Source organism: Engraulis encrasicolus, chromosome 17 (assembly GCF_034702125.1).
Source record: "Engraulis encrasicolus isolate BLACKSEA-1 chromosome 17, IST_EnEncr_1.0, whole genome shotgun sequence".
In the NCBI taxonomy this organism is placed as follows: Eukaryota; Metazoa; Chordata; class Actinopteri; order Clupeiformes; family Engraulidae; genus Engraulis; species Engraulis encrasicolus.
In genome coordinates, this window is record NC_085873.1 from 52,049,580 (window position 1) to 52,065,555 (window position 15,976).

Genomic DNA, 15,976 nt, shown 5'->3' on the forward strand with positions numbered 1-15,976 from the left:
ATGTAAATTTAAGTACATGTTTGTGTGACGGTGTATGCTCTCTACATAAATTATTTATGAAACCGTATATCATGAGCTCGGAGAAGGTCTTAGGCATGGCGTTCCACTGGGATGCAGTGTTTTTTTTCTGAAATATGGGCTTATGCTACAACAAACTAAAATACTGACATCATGTATACGGTGTTGCAACTACAGTACCGGTATGTCTAATCAGATTGATGTGCTTTCATCATTTTTATCTGACCCATCCTGACAGTTTTCCTTATAGGAATTCATCATTTCTTATCTGAACTGAGCTCAAAATTTTCCTTATTTTTGTGTATGTGATTTATAGTCTCTACGTCTTCCTTATACAATATCTAAAAAAAGCAAAACAGTCTACTAAAAGCAAGAAAAATAGACAAAACAGAAGCACAGTTAAAAAAAACCAAAGCAAAACACACAAAACTACTGTGTTACATCTATAACAGTGGTTCCCAAACTTTTTTTCCCAGTGCACCCCCTTGTACAATTCAGTGTGGTTCACGCACCCCTAAGCGAATATTTTAGTGTGCTGATGGGCACGCAAGTATAATTCACTGTGCATTCACTGCACGTTATGCACAGGCGTTTTTGGGGAAACTCTTTTAGGAGTTAAACTACACTTCATATGGACCCTTCCAGGATACAATTCACCATCCAACTACTTAATGTTCATTAATGCTAGATAAAAACTCACATATCCGCCATTGCTCTATTGAGCTTGCACACCCCCTTATGGCAGGCCGCGCACCCCCAGGGGTGCACGCACCACAGTTTGGGAAACCCTGTTCTATAAAATGCATGAAGGAAGGGGAAGGGTGGGATACAAGTGACCTTTTACTGTGAGAGGAACATCTTTCTATATATTCAAAACGCCACATCCTAGTGTAGCCTGGAGTAGACAGAGAGAGAGTATGTTGATATGCCAAATGCATATGTGTCTGTCAAAAAGACATCTCACAGTACAGCTCAGGGTGCCAGACAGCGGAGTCACAGTGAACCGAGCAGGCATGCCTTCTCTGCATGTGTGAGCGAGGGGCTATGGTAATTTAGACTAGTAACATTGAGGGGAAAAGATCAAAGAATATGGCATTCAATACATTATTGACCTCTATTGGAAACGGCTTAGTCTTCTGTTCACAGCAACTTTGACTGAATTATGTTGTTCATTTTCCTTCTGTATTAGGCCTGCATCAACACAGTGGGCATATTAGGTAGCATTTTTAAAGACTCAAGCATGTGTTATGCAGTCATATTGTGTGTCAAAAATGCTAATATTCTTCTTCTGTGATCTTGGGAAGCGGTGAAACATCATCCTTCTCTTCACAAATCTGTGAGAGGATATAATAAACACATTACAAGAGATGTTTGAATTAAGCCAATATACTTGTCCATTATTTGAAAATGACAATACTTCCCTTTGGCATCATTCCTGTGTAGATTCCCACCCGTGCCGTGAGCATATTCATAAACAACCTCACTCCCACCTGGGCTGTATTGCTTAATTAGCCTATACAACATGATTGACTATACACTGTGTGCACACACAGTATGTGTTGTGCTGCTTTTTCATACAACAAAATAGACTCTACACTGCAGCACTATAGGCCTACAGTATGTTGGTCGGGCAGTCCGTTGATTGGAATTGGGCTTTCTTATGGAGGACTTTGCACGTGATGTAGTGTAGTGTTCGCCTTGTCAAAATTAAACTTGAAACATTAAACATACTCAAAATCCCTCTCATCAGCAGTGGTGTTAAATATACATTAGAAGTGCTCTGGCATCAGCCAATATATCTTTCCCCAGAAAGTGCTCAAATCCAAACTGTTTTTACAAGGTCTTCGGGTGCGAACGAACACATATGTACACTTTTTGGAGAAAGGCTGCACTCTCAAGTGTTGCCTCACTGTCCCAATCTAGTGTTCTACATTGCTTACCAAGAGAGGAAACATGAAATGTATATGGCAATATAGCACCTTATCTTTCAATAACACTTACAGTCTTACTTAATTGTAATAATAAAAAAAAAACTTTCATAGTGTAGCCCAAGATGGAACCATGTGAAGTATTGTGTCACCAGACCGTATGACATAACATGGTAATAATAACTTAGTGTATGCCAAATGTGTAAAGAAAAATCAGATGAAGGTGACAGGGTTTTGAATTTCTGAGGTAGTACCCCAACCTCCGATTGAGAGACACAGAGAGAGGTCATGAGACACCTGCATGTAAGCGGTAGGTGAATAATTAGATATCAATATAGCATATATTCTCTCATCATACATTGATCTCAGTGTCAGAGAAATATATTAAATAAAGGGTCAAATATCTGTGAATTACTGCTTACAATAACGTGGAAAGAGTGGAGCCTCGCAGCCCCGTCTGATGGAAAATGATGGCCGTCTATTCAACCTCTGTCCACATAATGATTTATTAAGGATGAGCTATGGCTGGGAACTCTGACTGATATATTTTACATGACAATTCTGACAATTTCAGTGGATGTTAATGTTGAGAGCCCAGTATAAGTTATAGACCTTTTATGGCCACTGTCAGTCCTCCTCTTTGTCTTCTCCTCTCTCTCTCTCTCTCTCTCTCTCTCTATCTCTCTCTCTCTCTCTCTCTCTCTCTCTCTCTCTCTCTCTCTCTCTCTCTCTCTCTCTCTCTCTCTCTCTCTCTCTCCTTTATTTATTAATGAAGGGGGCCTGTCTCTGTTGGTTGATGTAACAAGGTAACTTCATTACAGAAATTGTGTGTGTGTGTGTGTGTGTGTGTGTGTGTGTGTGTGTGTGTGTGTGTGTGTGTGTGTGTGTGTGTGTGTGTGTGTGTTTGCGTGTGTGTGTGTGTGTGTGTGTGTGTGTGCGCGCGCGCGCGTGCGTGCGTGCGTGTGGGTGTGTGTGTGTGTGTGTGTGTGGGGGGGGGGGTTGTGTCCTACATTCCTTTAAGCAGAATGAACATTTTCATAAAGTATTTTTTCTTACAATTTTTGATGAGGAGACAGAATGAAAAGGTCAAGGCACTCATGAAGAGTACAAGATACTGACCAGACTGGATGCTGGACTGGCCATTGGGGATATATGCGGACTGATCGTGATTTAGAGTAGAGTAGAGTAGAGTAGAGTAGAGTACTTTTATTGATCCCGAAGGAAATTAAGGTGTCTGTCAGCTTACATAAATATTTGGATTGGTTTGGATTGGATATTGGATTTGGGCTGGTCCTGTTGTTGGTGTACAGGGGGTCTGGTGATGATTGGTCCTGTTGTTGGGGTACAGGGGGACTGGTGATGATTGGTCCTGTTGTTGGAGATACAGGGGGTCTGCTGATGATTTGGGCTGGTCCTGTTGTGTCTGCAGTGGCCCCCACTAAGCAAATACTGTGCAAAGTCGTTTGTGGAATTGAAAACTCTATCACAGACTCAGAATGTTCCATATAAAACACACTTAAAAATACATTTGAAACAGACAGGTACATCACAAACAGCAGGTTATTAGGATACATAAAGTCATCTATACCAGTGCTTCCACAACTCAGAGAAATATCTTGTATCACTCTGCCTGGTATCAGAAAGCGCAGATATGATACCATCCTTAGTGAACCCGTCTTTGCTTTCTGTACTTACTGAATAGTTTAGTGTCTGCTTTTATATTGCCAATTAAGACTACAATAACCAGATGATGCAAAGAAAGGATCTAGTAAGAAGCCTATAATCGAACGCAATATTAACACATGTTCTCTCCTAGAGAACAATTTCCCTTTGTTTTCAGTCAACAATCAAGAAATTAATTCATGAGTTGCATCTTGAAGCTGTAATTGCTTTTTGACCCAATCATATCTTGTTCCAATAACTTTGACTTTCTGCTGATTATTTTTCATTAGACGCCAAAAACAAAAAAAAACACATTTAAATTCTAAGATGATCTGGTTCATTGGAGGTGATGGGAAATTCGTGTCTCTTAGGGTAGTGTTTCCCCAACCTTTTTTGACTCGCGTACCCCCTAAGCCTTTTTGTTGTACCATGAGTACCCTCTATCTCATGCTCTCTATATATTCCTTTATCCCAGTATGACTATACTCTATTCCAGGGTTTCCCAAACTGGGGAGCGTGCACCCCTGGGGGTGCGCGGCCTGGCATAAGGGGGTGCGTGAGCTGAATAGAGCAATGATGGATTTGTGAGTTTTTATCCAGCATTGATGAACATTAAGTCATTATTAATTGTATTTTAGACTTGTATGCTGGAAGGTTCAATCTGAAGTGTAGTTTAACTCCTAGACTATTGGAAAAGAGGATTCCCCAAAATGAATATGCTTAATGTGCAGTGACTGCGCACAGAGACGATTCTAGGATCAGATGGGGCCCCAAGCAAAAATTTGAACCAAAATGTGGGCTGTTATTCACTATCTAGGGGCTTGGGGGCCCCAAGCGGCTGCCTGCCTTGCCTGGTGGCAAGATGCGCCTCTGCTTGGCTCAGCCTGGAAGGGAAAATGGCAGGCGCAGTGTCAGCGAGAATAATAAAGCCCGTCAGCTCTATGGCGCGTCTCCATTTTAGGGAACATTAAGTTCAGAGCCTTTAATTTGTCTTTGTGCAATAGAACTTTTGTGTCCGTACAACAACTGGTAAGAAAATTATACGTTTGTGGGAAAATGCCGCCAGAGTAGTAGTGACAGCAGCTGTCTCGGTTTAAAAGCACACACACACACAGGGTCGCTGACAGCTTTTGCTGGGCCTGGGACAAAGTAATCTGAAAGGGCCCCCAACCCAATACATACAATGTAATGGGGACCCAATTCTGGGGCCCTTATCTCCCTGGACCCGAGACAACATACCCCTTTGTACCCCCCTGTTGGCAGGCTTGGGCTTGTACACACACACACACACGCACACACACACACACACACACACACACACACACACACACACACACACACACACACACACACACACACACACACACACACACACACACACAGTCCATGGTCTGCAGATGACATGTCGAAGATGAATTAAAGGAGGATTTCACAGCTCAGTTAATGATTTAATTAGGTCTGAAAACACTCACAATAAGGTTTCACCCCAGCTCACGGGAATAGCTTTATGGAATTACTGTCATTAATATAGTCTACCGCATCAAAATTCTTTGCAACATATGGCAAATGTGAAGTAAAAAGGCAAACTTCATTTTTCTTTCAGGTTATGTTAAAAAGGGTTGCCTAGGAGTTTGTCCGGGTCAGGGTTTTTTATTTAGCTCAAGCAGCACTACTTAAGCAGAACAAAGCTGGTTTATATATGCTAAAATAGTGGCTATCAGTGTGCATGCTTCCAAAGCTGGTTTATCTATGCTAGAGTAGTGGCTATTGGTGTGCATGCTTCCAAAGCTGTTTTATCTATGCTAAAATAGTGGCTATTGGTGCACGAGCTTCCAAAGCTGGTTTATCTATGCTAAAATAGTGGCTATTGGTTAGCCTCGCGACGCCATCCTCTGTACTCCATCCAAAGATTTTGGCTCCGCACATCGTCTGGCAAAAGCCTCGAGCTCGGTTCTCTCAGTGTTTCGCCAATCAGCAAACAGTTGAGAGTGGTGACGTAGAACTGACCCGCGAGCTCCGTTACTGATTGGTTAAGGCAACTATATTCACACTTTCGTTTTGTTATTTGTATGCTTTTGCGATGCTATAACGTAACAGGCATGCTAATAAAGCACAATATGGGTTTTAATTTGAGTTTGGAACTTCAATTAATTTAAATGATGGAGTAAGGTCAGACCATCTCCCATCGTCCACGGAGACAAATTCCTCATGGCTTTTGCCAGACTGATTGACGGAGTAACAGTCGGCTATTCGCCCAGGCTAGCTATCGGTGTTCATGCTTCCAAAGCTGGTTTATCTATGCTAGAATAGTGGCTATTGGTGTGCGTGATTCCAAGTGTTTTTCAAATGTAGCGGGCCAACAGCCCACAGCTTCCACTGCTAACTGGCCACAGTCGAGAGGCTTGTGTCCAGCTAACTGGCAAAGTTGAGAGGCTCATATTCAGCCAAGCAAACACACGTCACGCATGTGGTGATGCTGCATATGCAATCACACTAATCTGGTTTGTAGAACACAGTTTGCATGTAACCTCAGTGGCTGGCTCTTCTTGCATAGAGCTCAAGGCCTCATGTTCACTATTGAGTGGATGACTGCACACATCTGGGAGGCTGCATCTCAGTGGGTTTACTAGAAGGATGTACAAGCACATTTAGAATACCCAATCAGTTCCAAATTTAGAATAGAATACCCGAATCAGTTCTTGCACTGTTTAACACCATGCCATTGGCCAATTATGAATGCTAGACGTTATTGTTCCTGAGCGTGCATAGGCCCTAAAGCTTAGCATCGTTAAATTGGTTTCCTGACTGTAGTACTCTGACAATGGCTCAAGTATTATTAATTTTTCTACATCTATCCAGTTGTGGAGCACTATCTCTGTGGCATGCAATAGGCCTGTGGATTTATCATAAGCAAACCTTAGGGAAAGTGCCTTATGTGACTGGTATTCAGCTCTAATAATGATGTTGATGTAAAATATTGACTTAATTGTTTTACCTTACTGCTGATGTTGAATTGTAAGGCCTGTTATGATATTCTTGAAGAGCAGTACATAAAATATAGTCAGATGACGGTTGGAAAGTTTTTGTGTGATATTGTTACATCCCAACACAGATTTGGCCCTAATGGGGCTAAATGCAAACTTAACGAATACCAAAGCATATTTTAAAAGCAACCCAACCCGTGGGATTTTATTTACATACAGATATTCTTCTGAGTTGACGTCACTGGGAAAAAGGAAAAATTACGTCTGGTTTCCATGGAAAACTGTGGGATGTGAGGTGTCCTACAGTTGCAAAAAAGGATAATAGGTTAATCTGTCAATGTATAAATATTATGCTGAACAAAAACAAAACAAAACAAAACAAAACAAAAGAAAAAAGTGTAGCGGAGGGAGATGCAGGGTAACACTGCTGTGCAGCCTCTTAAGAGTGCTTCTACTCCACACACTACCCATAATGCCTTTCCACTGTTTGAGAAAAGGCTAGACTCTGGAGGAAGACCATGATGAATTGCATGGTGTGGGTCTTAGTGGGTAGTACTGTTGCACAGACTGGAATGATTATATTCACTGTTTACATCATTAACCTAAAAAACATTATGGATATGCATCCTACATCATTGCCCTCCCTCCTGTTCCTAATGGTCTATCACAAGGGAACGGATACCTTTCTGGGTGGATAATGAAGACACAAAAGCACATGCAAGCAAATAAGAGAATTGATCAGGCACCCAATAACGAGTGTGGAATTAATAATTCAAATAAGATCTGGGACATCTGTGGCAGACAACGCCTAGTGGTTGGGGAGGCAGTCTTGGTAGCCATCGCCTAATAGTTGGGGAGGCAGTCTTGGTAGCCATCGCCTAATAGTTGGGGAGGCTGTCTTAGCAGTAGCCCAGTGTTTCCCAACCAGGGGTACATGTACCACTAGGGGTACGCGAGCACACTGCAGGGGGTACTTGGAAAATTGTTATTATTATAACAAATGTATGGAGCGGTCACATCAGGACAGAGAAAGCGATATAGAACATGAATTAGGGGGTACTCATGGCACAACTAAGAGGCTTAGGGGGTACGCGACACAAAAAAGGTTGGGAAACACTGCAGTAGCCTAATAGTTAGGGAGGCTGTTTTGGCAGCAGTAGCCTAATAGTTAGGGAGGCTGTCTTGGTAGTCATCGCCTTATGGTTAGGGAGGCTGTCTTGGTAGTCATCGCCTTATGGTTAGGGAGGCTGTTTTGGTAGTCATCGCCTTATGGTTAGGGAGGCTGTTTTGGTAGTCATCGCCTAATGGTTAGGGAGGCTGTCTTGGTAGTCATCGCCTATTGGTTAGGGAGGCTGTTTTGGTAGTCATCGCCTAATAGTTAGGGAGGCTGTTTTGGTAGTCATCGCCTAATAGTTAGGGAGGCTGTTTTGGTAGTCATCGCCTTATGATTAGGGAGGCTGTTTTGGTAGTCATCGCCTTATGGTTAGGGAGGCTGTTTTGGTAGCAGTAGCCTAATGGTTAGGGAGGCTGTTTTGGTAGTCATCGCCTTATGATTAGGGAGGCTGTTTTGGTAGTCATCGCCTAATGGTTAGGGAGGCTGTCTTGGTAGTCATCGCCTTATGATTAGGGAGGCTGATCTGCCGGTTCAAATCCGACCTTACAGAGCTGTAACTGGGACCGAAAAAGGGCCCGGTCATTTTTGGCAAAGGCCAGCCCCCAAAAACATCCATTTTCATACTATATTTTGACTGGCTGAATCCACGTCAATATTGATGATGGAGGCGAACAATGGGCCTCCCCCTCTAAATTGTGGGGCAATCCCCCGGAAAACAGCAACAACTACAGCATTGGTCCCTGAGACCCCCCCCCCCCAGGCCCCTGCCTGCTGTATGCCAGATGACCAATCCTGCCCTGCCACCTTAGCAATGGGGAAATGCCCTGTATGCGAGATTACCAGTCCTGCCCACAGGGGAAATGCCCTGTATGCCAGATGACCACTCCAGCCCACCGGGGAAATGCCCTGTATGCCAGCTGTCCAGTCCAGCCCACCGGGGAAATGCCCTGTATGCCACATGACCAGCCCATTCCTGCCACCTTAGCAGTGGGAAGATGGTCTAGCTCTCTACCTTTATCCATGACTGAAGAGTCCCGGAGCAAGGCCCCTAACCTAACTCCACATTGCTCCAGGGACTGTAGCCAATGGCCTGTGGGTCATGGCTATCTGTGTCACCAATAATTACTGTGAGACGGGCCATGGCTCAAACAGTAGGCCACTGCACTGTTGCGCTGGTGACCCAGATTCAATTCTCGACAGGGGTGATTTCCTGCTCCTGCTGATTCCCCTGTCTCTCTCCTGCTCACTTACTGTCCAATTCGTCACTGTCCTGTCTGAATAAAGGTTAAAGAAATGTATATGTAAAAATTACAATAAATAATGAATGTTATATTTATTTCATGTTCAGCTATGTTATTTTGCGTCCTTTGGTTGTGAGGGAAGCATTTTCCTTTTCATTTTCTTTTCATTTCATTCAGCTAACACATTGAATGTTTTTATATTTTTATACATAATTGTTGCAGATTATCTGATGGGAATAGCGTTACAGCCATTACAGCCACAGACTTATTACTGCTGTACAGTATAATGCCACTATGTCCGAGAGGAAAACCAATCAACACGTGTGTACATGCTTGCAGGCTTACTCACAAACGTTCTCTTACAAATAAAACAAAACACCTTCCCTTCCCCATTACATGGACAAACTGCTTCTTCCACTCACCACTGCTGGATGCATGCGGACTATCTTGCCGTGTTAATTGGTGTTGGTGTGTACTGTGTAGCGCGCTGTATCGCAGCACAGCAGCCAGAGTCTCTTAGCTGCTGTTGCGGCATCCAGGGCTGGATTAACACACTGGCTAGATAGGGCTGCAGCCTAGGGCCCCCCACAGGCTAGATATGGCTGCAGCCTAGGGGCCCCCACAGACTAGATATGGCTGCAGCTTAGGGCCCCCACCACAGGCTAGATATGGCTGCAGTCTAGGGCCCCCACAGGCTAGATATGGCTGCAGCCTAGGGCCCCCACAGGCTAGATATGGCTGCAGCCTAGGGCCCCCACAGGCTAGATATGGCAGCAGCCTAGGGCCCCACAGGCTAGATATGGCTGCAGCCTAGGGCCCCACAGGCTATATATGGCTGCAGCCTAGGGCCCCACAGGCTAGATATGGCTGCAGCCTAGGGCCCCACAGGCTAGATATGGCTGCAGCCTAGGGCCCCACAGGATAGATATGGCTGCAGCTTATGGCCCCCCACAGGCTAGATATGGCTGCAGCCTAGGGCCCCACAGGATAGATATGGCTGCAGCCTAGGGCCCCACAGGATAGATATGGCTGCAGCCTTGGACCTCACAGGATAGATATGGCTGCAGCCTGTGAGCCCCCACAGATATGGCTACAGCTTAGGGCCCCCCACAGGCTAGATATGGCTGCAGCCTAGGGCCCCACAGGCTAGATATGGCTGCAGCCTAGGGGCCCCACAGGCTAGATATGGCTGCAGCCTAGGGGCCCCACAGGCTAGATATGGCTGCAGCCTAGGGGCCCCACAGGCTAGATATGGTAGCAGCCTAGGCCCCCCACAGGCTAGATATGGCTGCAGCCTAGGGCACCCACTGGCTAGATATGGCTGCAGCCTAGGGCCCCACAGGCTAGATATGGCTGCAGCCTAGGGCCCCCACAGGCTAGATATGGCTGCAGCCTAGGGCCCCCACAGGCTAGATATGGCTGCAGCCTAGGGCCCCACAGGCTAGATATGGCTGCAGCCTAGGGCCCCCACAGGCTAGATATGGCTGCAGCCTAGGGCCCCACAGGCTAGATATGGCTGCAGCCTAGGGCCCCACAGGCTAGATATGGCTGCAGCCTAGGGGCCCCACAGGCTAGATATGGCTGCAGCCTAGGGCCCCCACAGGCTAGATATGGCTGTAGCCTAGGGGCCCCACAGGCTAGATATGGCTGCAGCCTAGGGCCCCACAGGCTAGATATGGCTGCAGCCTAGGGGCCCCACAGGCTAGATATGGCTGCAGCCTAGGGCCCCCACAGGCTAGATATGGCTGCAGCCTAGGGCCCCACATGCTAGATATGGCTGCAGCCTAGGGCCCCCACAGGCTAGATATGGCTGCAGCCTAGGGCCCCCACAGGCTAGATATGGCTGCAGCCTAGGGCCCCCACAGGCTAGATATGTCTGTAGCCTAGGGGCCCCACAGGCTTGATATGGCTTGATATGGCTGCAGCCTATTGCACCACTAGCTAGATATGGCTGCAGTCTAGGGCCCACACAGGCTAGATATGGCTGCAGTCTAGGGCCCCCACAGGCTAGATATGGCTGCAGCCGCCCCCACAAGCTAGATATGGCTGCAGCCTAGGGCCCCCATCTACCTGGGGGCTCCCTGATTGGACAAAAGTGAAAATTTGCAAAGTTGTGACAAGATGCAATATTGAAAAACTCATCTATCGTGTTGAGTGCAGTTGGTATACATGATACCCTTTATTCCCAGATGCTAATTATTACACTGTCTACGTACATACATTTGTCCTGAGATTTGCCTTCTGGGGGGTCCCACAGCAACATGTAGCCTAAGGGCCAGACGCTATGTTAATCAGGCCCCGGCGTAATCTTCACAGTCTGCTCTTCGTCCCCTTGTGAGGGAGAGGGACGGATGCTGGTGACAAGAGGGTGGTGGTGGTGATGGTGGGGACGGATGCTGGTGACAAGAGGGTGGTGGTGGTGATGGTGGGGGTGGAACAGGGACCGAGGAGGGTGGTGGAACAGGGAGAGAGGAGGGTGGGGGTGGTGGAACAGGGAGGGAGTGTGGTGGAGGTGTGGGGGGGTAGGAACAGGGACAGAGGAGGGTGCTGGTGGTGGTGGTGGGGTACGAACAGGGACAGAGGAGGGTGCTGGTGGTGGTGGTGGGGTACGAACAGGGACAGAGGAGGGTGCTGGTGGTTGTGGGGAGGGGGGTGGAACAGGGACAGAGGAGGGTGGAGGTGGTGGTGGTAATGGTGGGGGGGAGGGGGGTTGAACAGGGACAGAGGAGGTGGGATGGAACAGGGACAGAGGAGGGTGGAGGGGGGGGGGGGGTTAGCAACAGGGACAGAGGAGGGTGGAGGGGGTGGAACAGGGACAGAGGAGGGTGGGGGGGGGGTGGAGGGGGGGTGGAACAGGGACAGAGGAGGGTGGGGGGGTTGGAACAGGGACAGAGTGTGGTGGAGGTGCGGGTGGGGGTGGTGGAACAGGGACAGAGGAGTGGTGGAGGTGGGGTAGGAACAGGGACAGAGTGTGATGGTGGGGGGGTAGGAACAGGGACAGAGTGTGGTGGAGGTGATGGTGGAACAGGCATAGAGGAGGGTGGAGGTGGAACAGGGACAGAGTGTGGTGGAGGTGCGGGTGGAGGTGATGGAACAGGGACAGAGGAGTGGTGGAGGTGCGGGTGGAGGTGATGGAACAGGGACAGAGGAGTGGTGGAGGTGGGGTAGGAACAGGGACAGAGTGTGGTGGAGGTGGGGGCGGGGACGGAACAGGTGCACAGGACCCTGTTTACTCTCTCCGTGCTGAAGAGAGTAATCGCTGTAAACACGTCTGGGCTGATAAAATACATCAGATCCGCGACCTTTCCTGCTCCCTCAAGTGTAAACTAGCGATAAAAGGAAGCCATTAAAAATCCAATAGCAGGACGTCTCTGTGCGGTCACTGAAAGCAACCGAGCAGATATCCGTGGCCTGGCAAGCTCCCAAAAGCTGTTCAATAATAATATTACTGGCAATAATAGTATATAACAATACACTTTAAGATATTTTTTGAAAAGAAATATTGTTTCCGGGCCCAAACTGAAAATGCTCTTCTTTAGATTTTATTCTTTAGATTTTATATTATCTTCTGGGACGAGCAGTCTTTGACTGACATACCTTATGGTATTATTACATAATTATATTGCACTTAGCTGACGCTTTCATTTATTCAAAGCGACTTACAGTTATTATTTTTCAGGGTATTGGTTACAGTCCCTGGAGCAATGTGGGGTTAGGTGCCTTGCTCAAGGGCACTTCAGCCATGGATGGAGATGTAGGGAGAGATCAGGGGGGATTCGAACCTGCAACCCCTAGATTGAAAGACCAACTCTCTAACCACTAGGCACGGCTGCTGTATCTGAGCAGTATCTTGGTAGTGTGGAGCACTGTACATGAACGGTGATCTTATTGCAGACCTTGCTGCCCTTTATGTATACCGGTACCTACCCCCCAAAATCAGGACAACAAGTGCTGAAGCCCCTTTTCATTTTGCTAACTAATTGTCACTTACTGTACATCTGACCAGAGTAGGGAATTTTTGCCCGAATCCGACGGGCCCCGACAGGACCTGCCGAGTTCGGGCGGGTTGGTGGTCTATTTTTATCATTTCCACCAGGCCCGGGTCGGGCTTGGTGGTCTATTTTTATCATTTCTACCGGGCCCGGGTCGGGCTTGGTGGTCTATTTTTATCATTTCTACCGGGCCCGGGTCGGGCTTGGACTGCTTTCCTCGTTCCATTCGTCACTACAGTTGTTAGATTGATCAAGAATCTAACTGTAGCGACGAGACGAATGGATGTAAAATGTGCTACATTACAATAGACCTTTAAAATGTGTTTGCTTTCTTGACTGCTATGATAAACGGATTCGGGCTGTATGCAGTCAATCATTACGGGCCGGGCCGGGCACGGTTCGAGTTCTTTCAGGCTCAGGTCGGTTTCAGTGTGACTTTTAAGGCCCGTTTCATGCTCACATCTGACCAGCATGGATGCCTTTTGTTTTGACGGCTCCTGTGCAAGTGCTAGGAGGTCTTTAAAGGGACACTGTGCAGGAAATTGTCAAAAAAGGTACTGCAATATGCTGCTCATTGAAACTGGGCTGCCTATTGCCAAATTTGATCTTTACATGAAAGTTTATTAAGTAATAAACTCATTTTCTAGTATGGCCCAAGTACAGTCATTGTTGCAGGTAAAATTATTTCTGGAAATTCAAAATGGCGGACCATGGACATGATCCCTCTTCTCATGAATGAAAAGTACAATTTTGCCAGTCATAATGCAAAGTGCGAAGAAGTCTTTATAAACATGCGTACGTAGGCTAAACCTTTAACTCCTTGTAATGTTCTTCACTAGGGCAGTAACGATATTGTATCGAACCGAGAAATCGTGATACACAGAGTCACGATACTGTATCATGATACAAGGAGACAGTATCGTGATAAGCCCTTTCAAAGTTTTATTACCCATCAGTCCTGAAAACAACCTCATGATTTGTTGTGATAGTGTTTCCAAACTTCAGTGGAGATACATTTCAGAAATCGTGGGGTGTATCGAACCGTAGGTCAAAAATCGTGATACGAACTGAATTGTGAGTTGAGTGTATCGTTACAGCCCTACTCTTCACATAGAGTTCCTTCGTATCCATAATCATATGTTAGTTAGCCTCCACTCAGCCTCTGAGCTCCTAGGGCTGTGTGTAAATCTCGCCATCCTATTGTGTGCTAGATGTCCTGGGCAAAGAAATTCGACACAGAAGAACAATCTCTCGGGGGGAAATGCATTGGCCACAGTGTACTACGGGGGCGTTGCCTGAGGTCGATTCCATGCACGAGTGTATGGAAAATTAACTCCCTTGCGCATGGTCATTGGTCAGTGGGTGCGATGGATACAATTTCCGTACTCCCTTGCGCATGGTCAGTGGGGGCGACACCATGATGGATAATTTGTGGCCAAATTAACTGCAGCTGTTGGTCAGCAGTAATTGCTGGGGGTAATTAAGGACAGCTGACAAACATTCACGCTGTCCTATGACCTGTTCCACACTCCGACCCTCGCGGAAGTGGCATTGCATGCTTCCAATACTGACCGTAGAAGAAGAATAAAATGTCCGTACTCCCCTCGCCATCATTTCGTACTACGCTGTTATGACGTAAGTAAGCTCTCCTGTCTATCTATCTCTCCTTGGTCCTGGGTAGATGATTGCAAGGGTTACATTGTAGTGGGGACCGACACCAGGTTTCATTTCTTCCACTTCTCTTACCCGGCATGGCCGGTTTATTCCTGTGGCAGGGAATACTTCCTCCACATATCTAGACTGGTAAACCAGCGCCACCCGCTGGACGCCGAAGTTTTTCAGCTAGCGAGTGGGTCTGAACGTTTGAACGCTGTGCCCGGAGTCAGGCAAAACCAATCACAATGCAGCGATTTGTTTTGAATCAAAGTGGGCGGGGTTTTGAGGGAGTGACGACGAACCTCGCAACACCGTTGGGAAAGCACATCAACGGCAAAGATCACCGATTGGTCAGAGAGTGCCGGCACGGTTTGAAAAAACAACAGGTTGTTCTCATCAACAATCTTCAGAGGTATCGTTCATCGGGGCCAGACTAAATTACTCCGGTCTCACATTTAGGCTGGTTTATCAGGCTACCAAAAATCCATAATAGGGCTTTATATCATGAATGAGACGCGAAGAGCTTATCCAGCTGTTGACATTGAAATCCTGTTTTTCCTAACCTGGTTCAACTTCTCACGATGGCTGTCACCAACCTCACAAAGTTTAACAAAGATTCACAAAGCATGAAGGGTCTGCGTGAGAGGCAGGCTATGTTTTTCCCCCTTAGACACTTTGTGCTGTCATGGCAACAGTACAGGGTTGGAGGTCTAACTCCTGCGAGGTTCTGTTTGGTATACATTTCAAATGGGTTGAAGTAAATGGGGCTAGTGTCCCCATTAACATATATGAAGCCACATTCCCCACTTGACTAAGGTGTGTGTGTGTGTGTGTGTGTGTGTGTGTGTGTGCGTGTATGTGTGCGTGTGTGTGTGTGTGTGTGTGTGTGTGCGTGCAAAAGAGATGGTTTGTGAATAATGCATTGCGTGCTATTCACTCAGAATATCGGTAATCAGCTGAGAAAACCTGGACTCAGTGCCAAGCATACCTCCTGGCAATACCTCCTGGAAACTACTTGTGGAAACTCACTAAGGAGTACTCTTCACGCATGACTGGTAAATAATTTATGGTCATTGGTTTTGGAGGTAAAGTATGCTTTATCAGTATCGAGCCTTCTTAGCAATAGAACGGGCAAAGCGCCTACAAGTTATTAATGGAAGACCTAAAATAATATTTGTTTAGTATTAATCTTTATTTAACAACCCTCTCTTCTTTTCTTTGGTTTCTCTCATGGGCTTCATCACATTGTTATTCGGGAAAAACTCAAAAAAGGGATATACGAGATCAAAAAATAAAACAGATGATTTCAACAAACGTAATTTCTTGTAAACCATATTTTTTGTGTAGGCAGTGAAAGGAAGGGTCATATATTATCTTGCTA